The sequence below is a fragment of the Sminthopsis crassicaudata genome, chromosome 2, assembly GCF_048593235.1.
Source record: "Sminthopsis crassicaudata isolate SCR6 chromosome 2, ASM4859323v1, whole genome shotgun sequence".
Taxonomy (NCBI): Eukaryota; Metazoa; Chordata; class Mammalia; order Dasyuromorphia; family Dasyuridae; genus Sminthopsis; species Sminthopsis crassicaudata.
Genome location: NC_133618.1, coordinates 311,171,558 through 311,193,117, shown reverse-complemented (window position 1 = coordinate 311,193,117; position 21,560 = coordinate 311,171,558). Strand labels below are relative to the sequence as shown.

At 42.2% G+C, this 21,560-nt stretch overlaps 1 long non-coding RNA gene across 1 annotated transcript; it reads right to left on the bottom strand.

Annotated features, from left to right (window-relative positions):
- Nucleotides 1-804: 804 nt before the first annotated feature.
- Nucleotides 805-9,334, bottom strand: LOC141556198 (uncharacterized). The gene is made up of 2 exons (XR_012486459.1): nucleotides 9,225-9,334; nucleotides 805-1,213 (listed from the first exon to the last, which is right to left on the bottom strand). It is a non-coding gene; the product is annotated as an uncharacterized LOC141556198 (long non-coding RNA).
- Nucleotides 9,335-21,560: the final 12,226 nt, after the last annotated feature.

Below are 21,560 nucleotides of genomic sequence, written 5' to 3'. Positions count from 1 at the left end.
GAACTCACTCAACTAAACCACAGTGCTTTGGGCCCAGAATCAGGGCAAAAGGTTTCCCCCGGAGCTGGGGGAGGGGCCGGGGACAGGGGTGGAGATTGGTTTTTGGAGAAGGAAACGGACTAATGTTTGGTGTAGAGAAATAAACCTTCCGAAAAGCCCTTTCTCTATCCGATTGTCCACACGTCCAGCTAGCTCCGCAGCCTCCTTTCCCGATTTTGGACACCCTGGATGCTGCCATCTCTTCCTGCCTCCACTCTACTGCAAAAGTGGTGTTCTCCTGCTGACTTATCCCCGCGGCGCCACTGCTTTATCCGACTAGCACCAATAAAAATACATTTTTTTTTTTAAGGGCTCTTTCTTTCTTTCTCTCCTCCTGAACCTCCCGTCACCCTTGAGCTATTCGCTCGGCTGAGAGCTCCTTCGAGAAAGGCCTTTTTTGGAAACACTCACCCCTCTGTAAACGAGGCCGACTAGACTACTCACAAGGGCCGCCTTTATAGTGGGTGTAAATAATAAGCACCTTAGATAGGATCTGGCCTCGCGGATCCCTCCCAGCCTGTGTCAGCTCCTAGTGGCCTGGCAAATGAATGCAGAAGCCTGTACATCCCTGGACATATAGGTTGGGGGAGGGGAGGGAAAGGTTGGGGATTAAACACGTGTGAAATCAGCAACTGGGACGAGACCGAACCGTGATTTACTTTTACTAACTGGACAAGTTGTGGGGCGGAAGTGTGTTTGCTTTTCTGTAATGATTAATCCAGGGTCTTTTTTTTTTTTTGGTTGTTTTTTTTTTTAAACTTCGGCCAGGGCCGAGGTTACGCAAGAACCACTCGAGCGTGAAATCCCAGCAATAACACGGGCTCGCAGCAGGATCTGCGATCTGAGAACCAGGAAGAGAGGAACCTATGCCTCCGAAATCTGCCAAACCCGGCTGCGTGCTGGCTGAGCGGGGGCTCTCGGGGGGTAAAGCCGGCTGGAAGAAGAAAATGAAATCTTGATGGTGGCGCTGGCCGTGCAGCTGCAGGAGAAGATCAAATCTCTGACTACATTCTTCCGGGGGGGGACGCAGAGAAGGAGGGCGAAAGAAAGGGGGCGTCGCGTCGAGTTCCTGCCTCCCGGTCCTCCTTTCCTAGCTTCTTCCCCTTGCCACTTTGCCAGGGCATCGGGGGAGTCCAGAGCTGTCCTCAGCAAAAGCTGGCGTGTTTATTTAGATCTGAAAATAAAAGAAATCCTGGAATGAGCCTTACGGGCTGGGGGGAGGGGGCGGTGAGGGAGGAGCGGGGAGAAAAGGGAAGCACTAGACAATGACACTATTCAGACGCTTGGTTGAGTTAAAACAAATACACTAGGAGAGGGGCCAGTGGGGGGGGGAAGGGGGGAGGAGAGGAGGAGGGAGAGAACTGGGATAGTGAGAGGGGAGGGGGGAAGACAACACTGGGGGCGGCTTTTGAAGAGGGGAGAGGTGGAGGGGTACAGGCTGGGCGGCAATCGATGCACGTGCCTTCCGGGTTGGATCCCTGAATCACAACGGAGAGAGGGGTAGCGAAGATTCAAGGACTCCCCCAACACCCCGGAGCTAAATGAGCTCCGGACACAGCTTCTCTGTGGCGGGGGATTTCCGGGGTCACGGTGTCAGAGGCCCTTCTCCCAGTCTTTCTATCTCGGGCCAAGAGAGTTGCTTCACACTGGGAAGCCCGGGCGTTCCTCGCCCTGCGTTCTCTCCAGCCCCTTTTACTTAAACAGTCTGAAGCAGCAGCTAGTGCTGCAGCCCAGGTAGGTGCGGTAAAGCTTCAGTTGGCCCTGCCCGTTCGGGTGACTTGGAAACGGAGGATCCGTCCCCGGATAACACGCGCGGTCTCCCCTTACGAAAGCCCCAGGGGTGGCAAAAAAGCATCAGTTATTTTGGCCAGACCAGGGCTACCATAGGGTGACGTCAGGGAACTTAAAGGGATGGGGGCGATGGGAGGTTGGGGGAAGGGAAGATGGAGCTGAGATTTAGGATCTCCATTATTTTAAATTAACACCATGCAAATTAGATCCAAAGTGGGGGTCTAATCACCTACTATTTTTGAGTCGTTAACCACACTCGGATGGCTGGCTCTAGGCAAAACAGTGAAGCAATAATTTCACATTTATATTGCGCATTAAGGTTTGCAAAGAGCATCCCTTTGGAACCTAGCACCAGCCGGCATATTCTTCCCTCAGGCGGAGCGTTCAGAAGAATTTGTTCACACTGAAGTGTTAGGGACTTTTTGTGTTACACTCCTCTACTCACTTTTTGCATCTTAAAAGGGGACCCCCTGAGCGAGGAAGAGATTTAGCAAAGGAATGAATCCTAATGGTGGAATTTCAGAGAGGGGAGGGGGGAAGAGGAGGACCCTTATTTTGGGGAGGAGCACCAGAATCGTGCTGCCAGTCTCCGGCCACCTCTGCCCAACCTTTTCTTTAACTTGAACTTACCCGCTGATTTTGAATGACAAGAGAAAATAAATCTCGAGTAGAGCTAGAAATTGTGAAAAATAATGATTAATGAGAATGGGAAGGAAAATTGGCTTCCGGCTTCCCTTCTAGCCCAGATAGTCACCTAAATACTCTCTCCATTCTTCCTGCAGACTCCCCTTAAGTTTAAGACCAGTGAGCAACACAAATTCTTCATGCAAGGCTAGAGTGACTTTAGTGCAATTGGGATATTTGCCCAGGAGTTGGAGATCTTGAACCCGTCCAGTATCTTTTGCAATCCCTATTTTGTTCTTGAGCTTGATCGCCAGACACTCACATCTCAACACTCCCCTTTCTTTCTCTCCCCTCAGCAATAAGGTTACCTCCTGAAGTTCTTTCCAGATCTAAATCCTGAGACGAGGATCCTTATCTGGGCTCATCTAGATTTACTTTTCCCCCCTACTAAATCCCCTAGACAAAAAAAAAAAAAAAAAGCAGAATAGTTCTGGGATCTATTTTATGTTTGTTTCTTGGTTCTGCTTGGAGAAATTCCTTTCTGATTTTTAGTTTTACTATAAATTAAATGGAGATATTTTTTCTATTCATCTCTAAGATCAAAAGAGATGTGGGCGAAAGCGCTTTACAGAGTTTAAAGCGTTATAAAAACCAAAGATATGAATTCTCTTCTCAATTCCAGAAACTGCCAGGTAAAATTATTGCACAGAAGTATTCTCTAGGCACTAACCGAGAAACAGTATTAAAAAAAAAAAAAAAACCAAACAAACAAAAAACACACATTCTTAGGGTTAGGCACCTGCAGAAAGTGTTTCCCTTCTAGGGAGATTGACTGCCATAGGTTTGTGAAAGATAAGCCAGGGAGTTAAATATCTGTAGGCTAGTCTAACGTTTTTTGTGGACTCGCACAAATAAGGACAAATAAGAAAACACTGTCCCTTAACCGCAGGGCTTTTTCTCTTAACCTTGGGGCTGTATAGAGAGAAAAGGCAAAATTATAAGACCTGAGACTTTCTCTCCCACTTCCCAAGCAGATTGAGTGAAGCTTTTTCTTTTTTTTACAGCCCCTCAGGATGTATTTAGAGACTGATGAGTTTGATTGAGGTGGCTGCTTTTTGCTTTGCTTAATTTAAAGATGAATAGCCGGAGACTTAAAAAAAAAAAAAAAAAAAACAGACTTGTCAAAACTGTGGGTGACAGTATAAGGACATAATTATGTGTTTAAGTTTATCACTCTCTAGGTTAAGTAAATTCAGTATATAACACTTTAGAACTTCTTGGGCCCAAGGCAATAAGGAAGTCCTGGGGTCAGAGAGTGAGTGGATGGTGGGAAGTAAGTGGTTGAATTTGGGAAGAGAATTTCCCTTCCTAGCTATTAGGCAGGTTTTTCTCCTTTTTTATTTTTTTTTTAACTCTTTTTACATATAATAGTCAATTAGTTTTCCTTTTATTCTATGGCATTGTAGTCTCCTCAATGACATTTTTCAGCTTGTTTCTCTGCACATCTTTCTTTCTTTCTTTCTTTCTTTCTTTCTTTCTTTCTTTCTTTCTTTCTTTCTTTCTTTCTTTCTTTCTTTCTTTCTTTCTTTCTTTCTTTCTTTCTTTCTTTCTTTCTTTCTTTCTTTCTCTCTCTCTCTCTCCCTCCCTCCCTCCCTCCCTCCCTCCCTCTCTCTCTCTCTCTCTCTCTCTCTCTCTCTCTCTCTCTCTCTCTCTCTCTCTCTCTCTCTCTCTCTTTCTTTCTTTCTTTCTTTTTTTTTTTTTATTACTAGCGTTCTCCTCCCTTCCCCCCCTTTTCATATTACTGGTTTTCTGCCTCGTTGCTCACACAATAACCTTCAATAATGCAAAATCCAACTTCCTTGCCTAACAAGTTCTGTTACCAGAAGCCTACATTTACCACCGCAGAATGGTTCCCATCCTTTTATTTTTTTTTCCCCTCTATCTTCCATAAAGCTCTGATTTCTTCCCTTAATATCTTACAGAAGTTCTGCCTCCATCCCATTCAGATACTTCCAAGGCTGCCTGGGTCCTCCTCCTGATGCGCAAACTCCCTGTGCAGCTGAACTCAGTTCATAGATTTTATGGAGAAAGAATCTTAGATTTCAGGGCCTGAAAAATAAGCCAGACCTCCTTATTTTGTCATGGGCATTCAATTGGACTCCACTGCTAGGAGCTGAAAATTTTACAGGTGTATTTGAGATGGCTCCCACCTCCATATCCATGCCAAAATTGATAATGTTCAGGATAAAGTCCTGAATAAAGTGAACATGAATAAAGAGAATTTATGAAAAGATTGGCTGGGCGCATACTTAAAGGAAAGAAATATGAGCCTCTCCCAAATCTATCCCTACCAAATTAGAGCTGCATCATTTTGTATAACCTGTCAAAGATTAAATTAGTTGGAAGCAATATCATCTTCCTCAGGACCTTCTATCCCAACATAGGGAACCAGCCCCCACACCCACCAATTCAGGAACTCCCATTCTATTTCCCTCTCCAATCAGTCATCCACTTTTACGTGACAAGTTGGGGGTTGTTTTGTTTTGTTTTGACCGGCAGTCAAGCCATATAGTCCCATTTCTAGATTCCATGTTTGAGAATGATGATTGCATTTGGAGTGAAAAAAAAAATCAAGTTTAAAAAAACACGGTAATTTTGGTTATTTGACAAGACTAAATATAATGAATTTCCTTTTTTTCAGGTTTCCCTTTGGGTGAGACCGAGAAGAAAATTCAGTGTTTCATTAACACTCATCTCCTTCCCCTCCCCCACTTTCTCTACCAAGGCTCTCATCTGATGACTTAATAGTATTGACTGGCTTTTAATTCTGATTAACACTCTCGGCTGTCAGAGGGATGCTGGAAGGACACACACAGACTGTACTGTCCAACAAATGCACAGACATTTGGGGAATTTTCTTTCCCTCTCTTTCCTCCATCCTTTTGAAATGATATTAAGTTGGGCAGAGATTAGGAGAGGCGAGGTGAGGTAGGTAGAATAAAGACAGAAGGGAGGAGGGGTGGAGTAAGGGAATAATAATAACAAAAGCAATTTACTTTCTCTTCTAAGGCAGCTAGTAAAATTCCTAAGGGAGATTAGATGCCAAAACTGACTCTCTTGGTATGTTTTAGACCAGATTGCTTGGGTGAATCATGTCAAGGTTTCAAGCTGTCCTCTGGAGAGAGCCTTGCAGAAAAACACCAAACATCTTTGAGGTGGGGAGGTAACCTCCAGAAAAGCAGCAGAGGTGTGTGCTTGCTCCAGCGATGTCCCACCCCATATCCTTCAGGATCATTTCCCCCTAATTCACTGCAAGACAGGCTGGGGGGCTGGGGGAAGGAAGGAACAAGGAATACTCCAACTGGCGAAGAAAAAACAACAGGAAAGCAGCTATAAAATATGGTCCCCGAAGGAAAGGTGCAAAATCCATTTGAGCAGAGATAGAGATATCTCCACCCTGGGTTTTTTTTTCCCCTCATTTGCTTTACAACTTTGCAGACATCAGGTTAGCAAAAGGTAATAAATAGTCTTTGCACAGTGGGATCCAGACTAGTGAAAACAGTTTACTGAAATTAATGGGCCTGGCTTGCACCAAAACCTCCACTTTGGAATTAATGCCAGACATAGTTTTCCTGAAGTCTGTCCAACTGCCTGAGCGACAGACAATTTTCGTTCTATTTGTACTGAAGGCTTATGACTAGAGCTGGAAAATAAAGCCTGGGCCCTTGATCTCGCTGTACATTAAAAACATTTTTAATTATATATTTTAAAAATTAAGAACAGTGAGAGTACTGTGCCAGCTCAGGGATTCTGCCAGCAGAAGTCCTAGTGTTCCGGGCAATGCGGGGCTGTCAGAAACTCTCATGAAAACTCCCCATTTAAAAGCCAGCCTTCATTTCCCCCCCACACACACACACACACACACTTCCTTTTCTACTGCATTCACGCGGGGATTGGTCTCGGAGATTCTCCCCATCTCGGCGAAGCGCTAGGGGGGAGGGGCAAGGGGAGAGACTGGCCCCACTCAGACACTGTCCGCTTGTCTCAGGGAAGCACTTGGGGATGAATGCTGCCTCAATGATACTGTAAACAACCGAGCCAAAGCCAGCTCTCCCCCCTGCCCGGCTTCTCTCCTTCTAGTCTCTGCTGTGGGGGCTGCCCGCGATCCCAGGCACCGGGTCTGTCGGATGCAAACACGCATCTCACGTCCTTCCCTCCCCCCACCCCACCCCACAGACACACACACAATCACACACGGCCCAGGCCTTCCGCTGTCCTGCCTCCAGCTGGCCAGTTAACCCGAAACTGCTTTTCCTTTTCTCCCCCTTCTCCCCGGATTATTAATAAAAACAGAATCCCGGGCAGCGGCTGGGTTTTTGCTCTCACTGTACAATCTGCACTTGTGACACAGGACATGTGGAAAATTTTGAGTGCACTGCAGTGAATGGTATGGGGAGGGAGCAGGAGCAGGAGCGTGAGGAGAGGGAGGAGTAGGGGGGAGCGTGGAGGGAAAAGGGGGAGGGAGGGAGTTACTTTTTAGCTTCCGCTAAGTCCTTGGCAGCTTGCCAGCCCTAAAGGATTGTGGGAACTGAACGCCTCCCAAGTACAAACTGCCAGTTTTAAGCAGCCCTGACAGTCCTGCTTCTTCCAAACTTGGCAGCAGTTCAAAGTGCTCTTTCATTTGAAATTCTGGAAGCCTGCCATGTGCAATGCAGATTTGCGGTGCCTGCTCTCATAAGGAACTGATAAATGCCGTACAGTTGCTATGGGGACAGGAGGCTATCAGAATGGCCCTGTGATCTACAGCCTCTCAGCTCTGCAGGGTTTCTCTCTCTCTCTCTCTCTCTCTCTCTCTCTCTCTCTCTCTCTCCTCTCTCTCTCTCTCTCTCTCTAACTTTCTCTCTTCTCTCTAACTCTCTCTTCTCTCTCTCTAACTCTCTCTGTCTCTCTGTTTCTGTCTATGTCTGTCTCTGTCTCTCTGTCTCTGTCTCTGTCTCTCTGTTCTTCTCTCTCTCTCTCTCTCTCTCTCTCTCTCTCTCTCTCTCTCTCTCTCTCTCTCTTCTCTCTCTCTCTCTCTCTCTCCCTCCCTCCCTCCCTCTGTCTCTCTGTTTTTGTCTCTGTTTCTATCTTTCTTTCCTTTTTTTGTTCTCTCTATTGCTGTCTCTCTCTGTTTCTCTGTCTCTGTCGCTCTGCCTATCTCTGTGTCTCTGTCTCTCTCTGTCTCTGTCTCTCCGCTCTGTATCTGTCTCTGTCTCTCTGTTTCTCTCTCTGTCTCTTGTCTTTCTATCTCTCTGTCTCTCTCTCTCTCCTCTGCCTGTTTGTCTCTGTTTCTCTCTGTCACACACACACACACATTCTCCACCACCACCCCCCTCCCTTCTTTGAGATGGTGAAACAAATGTTCTGGAAAAGCTTAACCCTTCCCAGCTAGAGCCCCGAGGATCCGCCAGACAAAGCTGGAAGGGGATGGAAAGAAGGTGGTTTGAAGTTTGCACAGAGGTTTCACCCTGCCTGTCAGTCACCCCTTGGCCTTTTTCCGTGCCCGGGAGGGGAGCCTCTTCTCCTTTCTCCCCCTCCCTCCCTCCTCCCCCCTCTCCCATCAGCCCTTCCTTCCCGCTGGCCCTGGAGCTTATACAAAGCTGTGTTTTTTGTAGAGCGTTTCAGCAAAAGAGAAAAACCCCAAGAGCCGGCTTGGAGTCATTAAAACCCGGATGTAAACATAACAGCCCCACATTCTGCACAGTTTGAGTGTATTTTATCTTTTTTAAACAATATTTAGCTGGCAACCTCCCCCAGCGAGTATGCCAGATATTTTAGCCAGCCACTGACGTCATCCAGCATCCATCTTGCTGCGCTGTTGTTGTCTTTCCCACATTTTCCTTGCTCCGGGCCTGGAGACCACGGTTCTGCCCGAGTTTTGGGCTCTCCCTCCAGAACGCGAAAAGGAGCCCCTTCGGAACCCGGCCCCTGTGGCGGCGGCGTTCCCGGGAGCGGTGCACATCACCCCTCCTCGGTCCTGGCTCAGGACCTCACACTGGGAGGGCCGGGGGAAACAAGGCTGCTCTGACTGCCTCGGCTCGCTCAGTGCGGTGTGTGTAACACCCGGACCACCAGTAACACGTCTCCCACACGCCCGTCCGGCCCGAGTACAAGCACGGAGTAACACTGACCATTGGGCGCGCGGTGAGATGTGCGCTGCCGCTGTGTGGGTGGCCCTTTATAATGAGGAGAGGGAGACGTCCGCCCGGGAACCAGAAAGGCCTGGTGATTTATCTGTCCTGAGGCAAGAGCGGGGAGAAAAACATCCCCTGCACCGAGCCTCGCGTTTCCCGAGCTTCAGTGTTCTTTAACATACCGGGGAAGGAATGCGGTTTCGCTCATTTCCCTGCGGTTAAATTATCTGCTACATATATTGCTCCCCGCCGTTGACTTCGGGGCCTCGGCTTGCAGACCTCCGTCTGCTCTCACACCTGAGGCTGTTCCACCAAAAGGTTACGTGGGTGCCCTTGGAAGGAGTTAGACTCGTTTGAGGACACGGGAGTAGTGGGAATTTCTGTTTTCGGTAGCTGGTTCCCCTAGATGACGAGGGCCCCGATCTCTGAGGCACTTCCACACGTCTGCAGTCAGGATAGTACTTGGATACCCCACCATGCACTGCACCAGGCTGGATGCACACATATACATGCATATGTATGTATTTTTAAGGGGAAGAAAAAGAGCTCAGTTTGTGAGACTTTGCTATCATTTTTAACTGGGATTTCTTTACCCACCTTTCTCTAGACTCCTGCCTCCGGTTGTCATGGCAATTTCGGGTTGCTCTACGAAGGCTGTTTGTCTCCTTGGAATTTCCTGATTCTTCAGTAACCCCTTTCAAATAAATAAATAAATACCATATGCTTTCCATCCTTCCCGCAGGCTGAAGAAAGACATTCATCGGAGTTTAAACTTTGCTACCGGGTACAGAAGGCTCACCTGGAAAAAGAGGGGGATGGGGAGGCACTTTGGGAATAGGAGGGCTCATGATTTAAATATTTCTTTCTGGTTGAGATAGAAAGGAAGGGGGTTGTTGGGCAAATCTTAGAAACTGTAATTCAGAAAGGCCGGCTCCATCCCAACCTAAAACCTTCCAGGCTAAACTAGGCTTTTGGGGGGTGGGGGAGAGAAGGGGAGGCTCTTTGCTGCTGCTAAGCTTTTGATAGCAGAAAGTATATTTAGCATTGGTTGTTTCTTTTCCCAAGATGACAGGCGAGTATCTTTATTGAGCACCAGGGAGACAGAGCTTTAAACACTACCTGACTGTGTGCTCTGAGTAGGAGGCTATATTTTTATCAAGGGTTTCTGGTGACAATTTTCAGCTGGAAGAACAAAGCAGACCATGACATGCACATATCACCAGAAACCAGAGATAAAGGGCCCTGCACAGCAGCAGAGTGGACAGGCTGGATACAGTTTTATTTTTAATGCTTGGGCTGACTATGAGCAGTCAGCCCCTCTGTGTTTCTCCTAACCCCCACCTAGCTGCAATCAACTTTCACATTTTAATCCCTAACCTTCCCCTTTTCCGGATGTCCTTGGCTTATTTGTTTCTAGGTCAACCTAGCAAAAAAAAAAAAAAAAAAAAATCCTTCCTCTGCCTCCCTCTCCAGAGTCAGGCAGGGAAATCTGGAGATTCACAAGTAGCCATTTTGGTGTGATTGAGTGCCCATCAAATCTGTGGCAGGCGTAATAATTCCAAACAACCTTGACATTCTCTCTCTCTCTTTTTTTTAATACTATTGCAACAGGCCTGATAACATCAGAAGAGGCCATGGCATGGCCCGTTTGTGCCCAAGGCCTGAAAAGCCTGTTATTCTTCCAGGTTTCCCAGAAATCTATGATTAGGAAGGTCTGTTGTTAGGTCAGAGACATGGGGGTGGGGTGGACAACAAAAATTTTTGTTTGTTTCTTAGCATGTGACCCAGAATAGTTTTTTTTTTTTTTTTAAGCTAATTTTAACCCCACTGAAGTGCTTCTGGGAAAGAACAAAAAAAAAGCCAACAACTTGCATCTGGAGGGAGAATAACTGTGGGTTGGATAAAAAGCTTTTTCAGCCTTGTGCTCCTTCCTGTTTCAGTTTCCAAACTTGCATTATCAGTAACATGAAAAATGATGAGTTTCACCAAATTCCTGGATATTGTGCAAAACAACAATGAGTCTATTTTAGGTGGTATGTGTCTGGCTCACTCCCTGGAGGCCATTGTTTTGGGTAATGTGAATGCTTGGGATTTCTGATGCTGGTTTTCTGGGATCTCAAAGCACCTAAGACACCCTAATAAAGTTAGCCTGACCAAAGCCTTGGGAGGGTACCTATGGAAATCCAGAAGCAAATATCCTTTCCTTGCCACCAAATAATGAAAGTTCTGTGGTCTGTTAGGAAGATGAGCAAGCTACAGGAACCAAAGCAGTGATGTTTTAATTATAGGGTGCGGAAGGGGAGGAAAGAGTGGCCAGTACTGTGATATTTGTAGCCTGGGAGCATTTGAAGAGCTGGAACAGTTGGTGCAGTGGACAAGGCAAGGGATTTGAATTCAAAACCTCCAGTCCTATCCCTTGACTTCCCCTGAGTGATTTTGGACCATCAATCAATCAAAGACAATTTATTAGGAAATAATAATGTGACAAACTATTTTAGGGGCAGAAGATGTGAAGGCAAAAGTGAAATTATTCCTATCAGCAAGCATGGACATGGGTTTGTACAAAGTCATTATTAGGCAGTGGAGGGAGAGGATCAGAAAAGGCCTCATGGAAGGAGGTATTCATTGAGCCTAGGGTATTCTGAAAGATGGAGGTGATGAGGACAAAATCCTGGAGAGGGAGATGAAGAGGAAAAAGTCAGTTTGGCTGAACCTTAGCATGTGTGAGGGGAAGGATAATCTTATAAACACAGCTTGGAGCCATATTATAGAGGGAGAGGAATTTAACCTCAGTTTCTTTCTTTGTCAAGTGTGTTGGATTAGATGACTTCTGAGATCTCAGAGCTGAGCCTAGGATAAGAAAATAATTAAAGAGATTGCAGACCTTTGATGACATTCAAGTTTTTGTAGTGATTTTTCCCCTACATTTTCTCAAATCCTCTGAAATTGGCATAATTATATCTTCTCCTCCATTTTATGGTGATTAAACCGGGGTTCAGGAAAAGTAACCTCTAAAATGTGTCATGAATAAGGTTCAAATCCAGGTTCAAAGTAAACATCAAGCCGAGTGCCCTTTTTGCTGTGCTATCCTGACTCTTGGATCCTGTTAGAAATATGTGTATAAAAACATGTGGATATGAATAACAAAGGTACACCAGAAAGGAAGAAAAAGCAAGCAACAACAAAAATGTGAAAAAACTATATTTTGATCCACATTCAGTCTCCATACACCTCTCTCTGGATGTATATGGCACTTTCCATCACATGTATAATAAATTGCCTTGTATCACCTCATATTTGAAAAGATAGGCTCAGAATTAAAAAAAAATCATCCTACTCTATCTTCTTCATCCTATTCCCTAGTTTCTTCAATAAACTATATATGTTCCTCTATTTTTTTTAAAAGTTTATAAGGGACCCTAGTGGTAATTTAATCCAATCTCCTTATTTCATAGGCAAGAAAACTGAGATCCTTAAATTGTGGGGGTTTGGCCAAGATCACCCAGTCAATGGAATTGGACTATACCTACTGACTCCCAGAGTTATCCTGTCATAGCTAATTGTCTGTCATTGCTGGGCCTGCCGGTCAGTGGTCACTAGCTGAAGGTTTTTTGGTCTAAATGTAGCTGGTCTAAATTATTAAGGTGAATACAGTCAGAGGTATGGACCATCAGATTAAGTTGATTCACACGAAGCCAGGTAACCCAAGAGGAGTGCATGGGGATGGTCTGAAGCTTCTAGGACTAAAAGAGAAAGTATTAGGAACTCTAGCCTGAGGATAAATACAGCAGAACTCCCGGAGACGAGACCTGTGGAAGGAGTTGTTTTGACAGCTCTGTGTGGGCTTCCACTGCCTTTTAAATTCCCTGCTCAGCTCTTCCTTACCTGGTTAACTCCTCTGAGGTTTTCAAGGATATTCACTAGTCTCTCACCCGGTATCTTTATGCTTTTTTTATTCCAGCATTTCTTGACAGACAGGAAGGCCTAGAAAGAAATTGAAATTCCCTGAATGACTCAGGATTTAGATCATCAGTCTTCTCTGATAATCTCCAGTTACAGGTATTCTGACCTTTAGAATTGCATCAAGATATTAGCAAAAACTTGAATTACATTCCATTTGGGTCAGCTGAATGGCACGGTGTGTTCTGGAGTCAGGAAGACTTGAGTTCAAAAATCTGGATTTTGACACTTACTAGCTTGGTGACCCTGGAAACGTCTGCCTCAATTTCTTCATCTGTGAAAAGGAGATAATAGTACCTACCTCCCAGCATTATTGTAAGGATCAAATGAGCTAATAATTGTAAACTTGTAAAATTTGTAATTGTAAAAACTGTGAAAAAATTGTAAAAAAAATTTGCAGGGTACCTGGCACAAAGCAGCTCTGAACTTCTATTATTATTTGCATGTGTATCATCAAAACAAATACTTTCCTTGCTTTAAATAAGATATTGATTATAGTGATCTGTGAAAACATTTTTAAATGTCATTAGCTTGGTATTTTGTAGCAAAGAAACTCCTTTCTATCAACATGTTCATATCTAATCAGCCCATAAAAGTCTTTTGTGAGTTGAAAAGTAGTTATTGTTTATAATAGATATATAAAGACAGGCACTTTTTATTGCTGAAGATGATCATTATTCGCCCTTATTTCTACATGTAGTGATTCAAAGCAAGGGTTCCCAATTTGGAGTGTATGAATTCTAATTTCCTATATGAATATGGTAGACTCCAGAATTTTATTATCTTCCATACCAAATAGGATGTATTGGGAAGACTACAGAAAGCCAAGGAGTATAGAAATAGAAAACAGTTTGGAACCACTGCAATTAAGGCTCCTCGAAGGAATGCGAGGACTGGGGAAAGGAAGATTCAACTGTTTCTGACTCCCTAAGCCGTGTGACCCTGGGCACGGTGGGAAAAAGCTTATTGCCAGATGAAATCACAATTCCTTCATTTGAATATAACAGAATTTAGCCTTTCTTTCACCTTTTAAGTTAAAGGCTCAACAACAACAACAACAACACATTTTTATGTAGCACTTCTAGGGTTTGCAAAATGCTTACTCTGTCAATAGTTTCATTACTAGAATACAGCTGCTTCTGGGATGGAGCTGACTAGTAAAAACATCACTCCTTAACAGCATGCTGGGAGGGATGGAAGCTAGGGGAAGGTTGTTTTCATTTTTTTTTTTTAAATCCCTGCTCCATGGGCTTCGGAATGGACAGGATCTTTGGAATGAAAGAGATCCAGATTGGGGGTGGGGAAAGGAGGGAAGGAGAGAAGGAAGGGTGAGTATCTCACCCTCTGGGTGGGTTTCAAAAAAGACTCTGGAGAGACTGAATATAATTTAGTTGCTTAAAAAAAAGGACAAATGTTTAAATTGACCTGGAAAACCCTCACTTTTTCCCCTTCCCTACAATCCACGCCTGTGCTCCTGAACATAAATCAACAAGAGCTTTTACCCAAGTTCTTTCTTTTATTATTATTATCTTTGGTTCAGGAAACTTTTGGAAAGTTTCCCAGACTGTGTCTATAGAATGTTTCCAGGGAAAATGCATAAGGAGAGTCTGTGTTTTGAGTTACATTGAAGGGGCCTGAGCATGTTTTTCAGTGCACTGGGGCTGGGGGAGAGCCAAGACCTGTGCAAGAGGCCAGGAAGGAGTGGGGAGGAACAGTGCCTAGGAGAGCTTTTACCATCCAAAAGCTATTTGAAACAAAGGTGTGGTTTAGCAGGCCTGCATGCTCTTGACCTCTTCCAGTTTCTTATTATTGCAGCTGGTATGATGTAAGGCTGAGTACCGAGGAGCTGAGGTATCCAAGACTCCAGGAGAAATGCTGAGAACAGCTGTTTGACTGTAAACAGTAACAAGGATTTGAGCTTCATTTGCAAGCTGGGAGCATTCATAGCTTTTGCATAAATAATTCCTCAGGAATTCGATCCGGAAGTGCCAGGAAACATGGAACCCGAGCAGAAGGATAGCGCTGGAGGGACAAATGTTCCTGGGAAGCCAGGGCAAAGGTCTGCTTTAGTTAACTCTCTCTGTGGACAACCTCTCCCCGGTCCCAAATCACAGGGGACACTGGAGCCTATAGGAGATCAAGAAATGGATGGGCCAGCATGGATGGATAGACAGACAGACAGAGATACATATATGTATGTAAACATATATATATTGTGTGTATATAGAATATATTCACAGTGAAAAAAAGAGACAGAGGGAGAGAAAAAAGGGGACAGACAGAAAGAGAGAGAGAAATAAAGAGAAAGATACAGAGAGGGGCAGACAGACAGACTGATATATATATATATATATACACATATATATATATATACACACATATGGAAACATGTATGTGTGTATGTGGAATATATGCACACAAAAAAAGAGACAGAGACAGTAAGAGGTGGAGGGAGAGACAGAAAGAGAGATTCAGACGGACATATAGATATAAATGCAGTGAACATACACAAAGACATCCACATAAAGAAATGCACGAACATACATGCACAGCAAAACCATGGAGCATTCATGGGAATGCTCCCTTCTCCATCCGGCTCTCTAACATAAAGGCAGAGAGCTTTTCTAGCCTCACAAAGGCACGGCTCCCCACCCTCGCCCTAACAATACAAAGAAATCCAGGCAGCTTGCACAAAAAGGGTGACAGAACTGGTGATGCAGTGGCAGACTCTGCAATTTTGCCAAGTTGCTGAGCTGAGGTCCCCACCCTAGTCTCTGATAGAGCAGGTTTTCCCCTGGAACCTTCTGCGGATTCTGCATTTGCTGCTCCTGTGATTCAGGGATTGTTGTGGGCAGCAGGAAACAAGAAGAAATCTCAGAAGTGAGAAGGGACTTCGTGCAGTAGTAAAGTGGAGGGGGAACTAGTCCCTGGCTTCTTCTCACCAATATGCATGTGACTTAATATTAGCAGCTGTCAAAGTTCTCAAAGCAAACTAATTCTGCTTCCATTTTCACTGGTACGGCTTTCTAGGATTCTCTCCAGAAACTACATTAAACCAGAAGATCCACGGTCAAGGAATCTCTGAGGTCCCTCTTCTATGCAGGGTGGACCAGTGACCAATGTCAGTCCCAAAGGATGGCGTTCTTCCTTCCTCTTGCAGAGTCATGGCTGTAGAATGTTCCCTCTGCAGTTCTCGGGGGCCAGTTTGGCTGAGCTTTGTGAAGGGTTCATGAAGTTGGGGGATGTTGGAATATGATTGTGACCCCAAAACAAACAACACCAATAAAACATTTTAAAACATATTTGGGGGGCCTTGGGAGAAGGCTTAATATTAGAATTGAGAATAAGCAACTAGTCCTTTGGGGATGCATGCATCTTCCTCCCCCTAGATCAGCTTTGGCACTGTATCCTCTTCTCAGAACTCACTGTCATCACCATGCCAATTCAATAAATATTTATTAAGGACATGTTATGTGCAAAACACTGTGCCAAGGACTGGAAATATACAGATTAAAATGGGAATATCAATGAGTTTGCTGAATGGTGAGGTAGGGAGGGGAAGGGGAGATTATTCTCTCTGTCTGTCTCTCTCTTTGTCTGTCTATCTGTCTGTCTGTCTGTCTCTCTCTCTTTCTCTGTCTCTCTCTGTCTCTCTCTCTTTCTTCCCTCATATATATCTGCATGTGTGTATATGTGTATACCTATACTACACAATACATACATACATATATATATATGTATATACACACACAGGAATGATATGAGGTAGAATGTGTAAGGAAAAAAAGAGACAGACAAAAAACTATAGGAAAATATGAAGGAGAGATCATGAGAAAAGGAGACAAGACTACAGGAGAAAGTGACACTTGATGTGGGACCCCCTTGGGAGGAGTGTGTTAGATTTCTTCATGATAGTGGAACAATCCAAGTTGAGATCGAAGAATGAATTCAGCTTTTCTGAAAGTTAGAATATGTGAAGGGGAATAACATGAAATAATATAGGAAAGGAACAAGATTACAGACAACTTTATCCTTGAGATTCCGAGCAGGTATGTGACACAGATAAGTGCTTTACAAAGATTATTTTTGCAGATGTGTGGAGAGTAGGTTGGAGAGGAGAGAAGTCTGGAGACAGGGAGATAAACTACACTTGATTTATAGCATCATTGGAGTAATCCTCTATTCGTGTTCACAGCTTTGAACCCCCACTGATGTTTCTCCATTCGTCAAACTCAGATAAAATACACACACACACACACACACACACACACACACACACACACACACACACACCCCTTTTGAAGAACTTATACTAGTTCCTCTTTAAGTTTTCATTATCTTTAACAGAGTAAAAGAATGACACATTAGCTCACTTATAAAATAATGCTTAGGAAAATTCACTGCAGCAGTAGTCCTTGAAGTACTGGCTTCTTGCCACATCAATTGGAGAGTTTTGTAGAGATCACTTTTGACCTCTCTTAGTACAGCAGTTGCAGTCTAGACTGTGCTTTGGAATATCCTGTGCTATATTTTCTATTGATGATTCTAGTGCCAAATCATTATTTTTCTCATTTCATTTCTTTGATTTATTTTAAAATCACAGGTTTGTATTTCTGCACTTATGAATCACATTTATCTTTGCCCAGGCCCAACAGCTTTTAAAAATTATATCAAATACAAAATAAAATTATATCGAATATACAGAATCTTTCCAAGAAAGAAAGGAAAAGTTTGTGCAACTTCCATCAAGTGGGAAAGTTGAAATGATATATGCAGGGTATGTCCATTGACATATATGTGGCAAAAGGTAAAAAAGCAAAATTTATTCCTGTTTATAGTTAATAATCTGTTAAAAAAAAGTCTAAAATAATAATACTTCAAGAATACATAAAGATAAACAACATAGCATTTTAACTTCTTTTGTTGCTGTTTGCTTGAATTTTATTTTCTTTCTCAATTTGTTCTTTTTTGATCTGTGCAGCAAGATAATTATACAAATATATATGCCTGTTTTGGATTTACATATATTTTACTATGTTTAAAGTATATTGGATTACTTGCCATCTAGAAGAGGAGGTGAGGGGAAAGGGGGAAATTGGAACACAAGGTTTTGCAAGGGTCAGTGGTGAATTATCCTTGCATATATTTTGAAAATAAAAAGCTTTAATAAAAAAAGAAAAAAAAGATTGATTATTGTCCCCAGTTCTGGACATTTCATTTTAGGAAGAGTGGTGATAAACTAGAAAATACTCAGAGGAAAATAGATAGGGTATTGAAAGGTCTTTAAAAGCATGGCATATACTAGATACTAATTTCAGTTCTTAAGGTGTTTGTAAAATATTTTGCACACTAAGGAGAGTGAGTCCTTCAGGCATCAGCCCCATCTGTAAGAAAAGAAAACTAAAGCTCAGAGAAATTGTTACTTGGCTCATGGTCACATAGTAAGATGTTGGAAGCAGGATTCAAATCTAAGTTCATCCTGACTCCCAGCTTTGTATTCTCTACAATATAACATGAGTGCCTCTTAACATAAAAATATTTTAAATTGGATTTTATTATTTTTAATTGTTTCATCATTTCAGTCATGTCTGCTTCTTTGTGAGCCCATTTGGTGTTTTTTTTTTTTTGGCAAGAATACTAGAGTGTTTTGACATTTCCTTCTCTGGCTCATTTTAAAGATGAGGAAAGTAAGACAAACAAGATTAAGTGACTTGCCCAGGGTCACCCAGATAATAAGTGTCTGAGGCCAGATTTGAACTCAAGAAGATGAGTTTTCCTGACTCCAGGCCCAGCATACTATCTAATGTACCTCCTAGCTGCCAATTATTTAAAAAAAAAATTAACAAGCATTTTATTTCCCCTCCTTCTTAGTTGAACACAACTCCTAAAAAGAAAAGAAAAAAATTCATAGCACATATGAATCATGGACCATGCACAAAAATGCATGTCTCATTCTGCATTTTAAGTCTATCACCTTCCTGACAGGAGTTATGTAGCAGGCTTTATTTTGGGTCCTATACCAATAGTGGCTTGTCATTGAACAGATCCAAGCTCTAAAATCTTTCAAAGTTGTTTCTCTATAAAGCTATTGTCATTATATAATAGCTTGTTTTTGTTTACTTAGCTTTGAATAAGTTAATAAGTTTTTAATCAGCGAATAGAGACCTTCCCAGTTTCCTTTGAAACTATCCATTTCTTATGGCACAACCATTTTCTAATACATTCCAGTACCATACTTTATATAGTTATTCTCCAATAGGTGTGCACCCCCTTAGTTAAAAGTTTGGGAATAACATAAAAGGAACTATTATATTTGGTTTTATACATGGGTCATGAGGATTAGTTAAAGGAAATGGCAATCTCCCCCCAGAGAAGAAAAGCCCTAGAAGGAGGAAGGATACACAATTATTTCTTCAAGTGGGTTATTGTCAAGTGAAAGAGGGTATGTTCTTTCTGCTTAGGTAAAGAGTAGCACTAAGAACAATTGGTAGGAAGCTAAAACAGGCAAATGTCAGGGGAAAATTTCTTAAAATCCCATAATCAATATATAACTTATGTTGTATATATAATATATAAAAATATAATCTTTATTACATTTTATTTTTAATTTATGGAATAAAAAAGGCATTCCCATCGCATAGTACAATAAAAAAAGATGATTGTACATGAAACTGCAAACCCACCATGCACAAATTCAAATATAGAATAAAATTAGCATATACATTTCTTTTTTTTCTCCCCCCCCCCACCCTAGAGATGCCCACTATTAGGCACAAATAGATAAATATATGTAAAATTATTCCATACATTCTTTTATTTATATATAAATATAATCTTAAATTGAGATTTTCTTATATAGAACTATCCAAAAGTATAAAGGACTCCCTTGGGAGTCACTTGTTTTCCTCTCATTAGAGATCTTCCAATGAAAGCTCGATGACCACTTTTCAAAAATGCTATAAAAGGAGCCTTGTCCAGTTACCAATGGGATGAAATAGCCTCTGAGGTTCCATCTAGCTCTGAAAATCTTGGATCCTATTTGCATAGCTAGCTCATTGAGTATCTCAGTATAGATATGTATTATATGCATGCACATATGTGTATGCATATGTATGTATCTTGGACATAGAATGAAGATAGATCATGACTGAGAGAATTAAATAGTAAGAAGAGATCAGGCTTATCACATTTAGGGAGTTATGAAGCACTGTTAATTATTTCAAGCTTCTTTCCACCACCAAAATCCATCTTTAATATCCTCCCAGTGATGTTGGATGGCAATAGAGTACTGCAATTTCATAAAAATACAAATTGTAGGGGATACCAAGGACAGTAGGAAAGGTACATGGTGGGACACTATTTCACCAACAATGGTTTGTACTCGAGGAGCGGTATATAAAAGAAGCTTCCAAAGACATGTATGGTCAGAAAATAGGAAGGCAATTTATTTAGTGAAATTGAGAGATGACAGATGGACTGTCCATATGCTTCACTGTCACCCCCACCCTCACCAATACGAAAGAAAAAAACAAAACAGAAAGACCTTCAGCTCATTGATTGACTTCCTCTTTGGAAGATTTACAGAAAGATAAGAACATATATTACTCAGTATAAAAAGCCATGGAAAGACTGTTTTCTGTTGGAGAGTAGCCACATTAATAAGCCCACTCATTCAATGAATTAGAACTTTTTAAAAAGTTTAGAAAAGTGTTCTCCAAGTAATGGAGACCAAACATGTCACTTTACAAATGAGGAAATTGAAAGCCTGTAGGACTCATTCAAAGTCCTATCACTAACAAGCAGACTAAAATTCTGGACTCCTGACTCTAATCCGGTATGCTTTCCCCATACATTAGAATGACATCTCCTCTAGCCTGGAAATTCTATAATTTTATCTTCTTTAAGAATAGAGCTTGCCCTCTCCACCCTCTTCCCTGCCATCCAATTAAAGAACCCTGCCGCAGATGTTCCAAATAGAGAAATTCTCATTTTCACTAGGGAGAGAGCCATGGGGAACCAATGAAAAGCCAGAGAAGAAGGCTTTCTCTTCCTAACCTCCAGAGATGTCCCTTCAAGGGAGTCTAAAGTTTCTGGAGAGTTTCTACAAGGAATGACAAGTACATTATATCACTGCAGAGGTATAAAGAAAATTTTCTCATTGACGTTTCCTCAGGCACAAAAATAGCTGGAGGTGTGAACTATATTTGCCAAGGAGAATGAATTGAAGGAGCTTGGGATCTTTAGTCTAGAGAAGACAATTAGAGGGAATATTATAGCTAGCTTCAATTATCTGTCACTTGGAAGATAGGAAGTCCATATCTGACCCAGAAGACAGCATTAGGAACAATGAGTGAATTTGCAAAGGAGTAGATTTCATCTCTTTCTAAAGATATCCTTCTCAACAATTAGAATTATCCATAGGTGAAACTGATTCCTTTAGAGAATGGTTCTTAGTGGAAGCTCTATCAATGATGGTCTTAAGTAGAGAAGATGGATGATCACTTTTCAGAGATATTGTAGAGAAGATTCTTGCTTGGGGATGGGCTCTGCTAGAGGAGCTCTGAGGTCTTTTTCAAAAAATTGGATTCCGTGGTTTTAGCATCGAAGAAATTTCCTCTTCTAAAGGGACCATCTCATAAACCTAACCTAGGAGGAACAGTGCTCTTGATTATAAAACAGAATGCTAGAGCTGAAAAGAATTCAGAGATCATCAACAACAGCAGTTCACAGTTTTATGCTGCTTTACAAATACTCTCTTACATTATTATATTTTATCTTTACAGAAATCTCATAGGTAATACAATATAGATTAATACTAATTATTATTTTTTCAATCTTATCAAAGACAAGTTTTTAATTGAATCTTATGTCTTATGAAAGTCTCATTATATTTTTTAAATTAAAGCTTTTTTATTTCCAAAATATGTATATGGATAATTTTTGACATTCACCCCTACAAAACCCTGTGTTCTA